The sequence below is a fragment of the Cucumis melo genome, chromosome 12 (genome assembly GCF_025177605.1).
Source record: "Cucumis melo cultivar AY chromosome 12, USDA_Cmelo_AY_1.0, whole genome shotgun sequence".
NCBI classification, from domain to species: Eukaryota; Viridiplantae; Streptophyta; class Magnoliopsida; order Cucurbitales; family Cucurbitaceae; genus Cucumis; species Cucumis melo.
In genome coordinates, this window is record NC_066868.1 from 15,875,445 (window position 1) to 15,878,960 (window position 3,516).

Consider the following 3,516-nt stretch of genomic DNA (forward strand, 5'->3'; position numbering starts at 1 on the left):
AGTTAATCAGAGAAAACCTGAGGATAGCCTAAGATCGGCAGAAAAGTTATGCGGATAAGTGACGAAGAAACTTAGAATTTCAAGTTGGAGATCAAGTTTTCTTGAAGTTATCTCCATGGCTAGGTGTTAGTCATTTCAGAAGGAAAGGTAAGTTAAGTCCTAGATATATTGGGCCATATCAGATAACAGAACGAGTGGGACCAGCAACGTATATACTTGAGTTGCCTAGAGAACTTGCACGAATACATGATGTTTTTCATGTATCCATGTTAAGGAAATATATACCGGACCCATCACATGTGTTGCAAGGCAACCAGTTGAATTGAAAGAAGATTTGAGTTATGATGAAGAACCAGTTCAGATTCTCGACAGAAAGGAACAAGTTTTGAGAAACAAGACGATTGCACTCATAAAGGTTGTGTGGAGACATCACAGAATGGAGGAGGCAACTTGGGAACCAGAAGATCAAATGAAGAAGAGATACCCAATACTTTTCAGATAAGGACATCTAAATTTCGAGGACGAAATTTTCTAAGGGGTAGGTAAGTTGTAAACCCGATATTTTCTTGGTCTATTTTATTTTATTTTATTTTATTTTTTTACGTGAAATGAATAAAAGAAAAATGGAAATTAAGTATATATATATATATATATATATATATATATACATATTATATATATATTTAATAGTTTTTATTAAGTAAAATAAAGAGAAAAGAAAAGAAAGGATAAAAAGGAAGGAAAAAGAAGAAGAAAATTTCAATTTTTCTTTTCTTCTTCTCTTCCCTCCACCGCCAAAGTTTTCTTTATCCATTTCCACTACTTTTTTCACCATTTCTGCACCAAATTTCAGGGGAATTTCAAAGGGAAGAAGGTTGAGAAAGGAAGAAGAAGAAGTTCAAGAATTTTTGTTGAAGAAAGACAAGGTAAAATTGCAAGCAAAGCTTCATACTTGGTAGAAATTGATTCACACAGTACACCTCTAATGCTCTATTGATTCTGAGCTACACAAAAAGAATTAAGAGGTGAGAGTTACATTTACTGAAAGCTACTTCATTTTCAAACAAATTTTAAGAAGAAAGTTTGAGCAAATTCGGATGTTCATTGGGTGATTGTTGATGAAGAAAATAGGGTAGCTGGTTTTCACAGGAATTCAGGAGGTCTCTGGTTTTTCTTATATTTTTAAGAGTACAGGTGAAGTTAGGATCTATATTTGATATAGTTGGATAGCTTATTCAATTTACTACAAATTTCATGAACAAATCATCAACCAAAAACGACTAAATATAAGTTAAATTGTAGAGTCAAGTTAAAGGGGTCGTGTGCGCGCGATTATTGAAGTTGTTTTGTTGCGATTATTCACAAGGAATCAGATTTACATGTCTTGAGGTAATTTTTAGAGAACCTCAAAATTAAGATTTTTATATAAAAAAAAATCTCATTTCGGTTAAGTATTGGAAGAGTTATGATCATTTGAATTTCGTACTGCGAATGTGGAAAATTCTGAGAAGTGTGTTGAGTATGGTTTATTGTTTTAAAGATGGACTTCTTTAGCATTATCCTTAGTGAGCCATGTTAAGCATAAAATTTGAAGATCGTAATATTTTGGTTTCTAATACTCGATTCTGGTTGTTTGACAGGCCAAGAGGAAATAGGTCGGATTTACACATCGGAAAACTAGTCGAAGACAATGAGTGACCAAACTAGTTTTTTTAAAAAAATATTTTCTTTCTCCTAAATATTAATTATGATTGACTGATCTACACGTTTATTTACAAAGCATTGAAAATCATTTGAAGTCCATGATTATTTCAAGTATGAGTTTCGAGACTAAAATTCTTACAGAATGTTTATGCTAGCACGTGATTATTGAATGTCAGGAAATTATTTAAACCACTGTGTTCCAAACAAAGTATGAGTTACCAAGTTTTGTTTTAAGAACTACAACTTTTCACGAATAATCTAAGTAAGTTTAAGTTTTATGAAAGAAAAGGATAGCAGGCATGTTTTATTGTTTTCATACGATTTTTCTGATGTTTCTATTAACTACATGACTGAGGTGTTGAGCACGAGGCTATATGGTACTGTGTGCACGCATGTTAGATTCCGTTGTTGATGTTAAGTGTACTCCGTAACAACGACGTTGTCGTGAGTGCTGAGCGGGTCTCACTACGACAAAGATGATGGGAGTGCTGGACGGGCCCCACTACATCGTAGAGCTTGTAAACGTTGTTGTACTGGGTGACCCTACACAACGTAGATTTGTCATGTTAGTTAAAATATTTTGATATACTTGATAGGCCTTGCTAGATTTTAATGGCGTATGTACTGAGTATTTAAGGAAGCTATTCTTACTATTATACGTCTATGTTTACGACTTGTATAAACAGATTTATAAGTGTAAGCTTTCACGTGCTCTTACTTTTAAATTTCTAGCTTTAAACTTAGTCACTCACTGAGCTTTATAGCTTACTCTTCCAAAATGTTTTACACACTATCCAGGTAGAGATCGAGTTCCCGGTGCCTGATAGACTGCCTTAGTCTACTGAAGCTCCGTTATCGATTGCCAGTACGTGTTTCGAGTTGGGCATAAAATCTGTTGTGTTATGATGTATATACACCCTTGTATGTTATAGATACTCCACAGTTTGTATAAGCTTTAGGAGTTGCAGTTGTGTAAACTTTTGTTGGTTATGTTTTGGTTAAGGTGTCTCTAGGTATACTTGTGAAATTAGTTATTTTCGAGATACATTTCTTGCATGTATATGATTAGTCTAGGATTTGCTGCGTTGTGTGTATGTATAATAGTTTATATACTAGATTGGCAAGTTCATCACATCAAATTTTTAAGTAGAGTCGATAGATACAGGTAAAGAAAAGCGTTGTCCGTCGACTTCATGCCATCTTTCGGTCTAAGCTAGCAGGTAGTCCGGGAGGAGGTGTGACACATATAGTTCTCTACGGGTTCTTTCGAGTGCCTCTTCTCCCATTGGATTGTTCAAATTTTTCTCTAAGGAAGGCTCTAAAGGTTATTGAAATGATGGTTCAAATGTGTAAACGTGAGATGAACTAACTAGCCTTTTCTTTTCTTTCCGTAGTCTTCTTTCATGCAAGGTTATGTCTTCAATAAATTCTAATCTAGATGCATTGGACAACCTAGTCATGCACTTAAAAGAAAGCAAAGAAAAAAAATAGAATGCAATTTTTTTTTTGTATCAAAGAAAGACTAAAAATCTAATATACTTTTCTAAAAATAATAACAAAAAATATATAAGCAAAAATTCAAGAAATATGCTATGTTGTGCCACTCCTTGGCAACATCGCCATTTTTTGACAAAGGAGATTTTGTATGCGTAAAGAATTATGCAATGTAGGTAAGGTTGTTATTAAACACAAGTACATTCGAAAATTAAATTGTTGAAAAAGGGTGCTTACCACATTTGCTTTGACAAAAAATATTTGTAGTCTACCTTTACTCTTACCGTAGATAGGTGTAAGTACGGGCGTTGAACCCAA

The 3,516-nt window shown here is 33.8% G+C and overlaps 1 long non-coding RNA gene across 1 annotated transcript; it reads left to right on the forward strand.

Moving 5' to 3' along the window:
• The first annotated feature begins 756 nt into the window (after nucleotides 1-756).
• LOC127144248 (uncharacterized) lies at nucleotides 757-3,064 on the forward strand. The gene is made up of 3 exons (XR_007815842.1): nucleotides 757-1,025; nucleotides 1,641-2,400; nucleotides 2,503-3,064. It is a non-coding gene; the product is annotated as an uncharacterized LOC127144248 (long non-coding RNA).
• The last annotated feature ends 452 nt before the right edge of the window (nucleotides 3,065-3,516 follow it).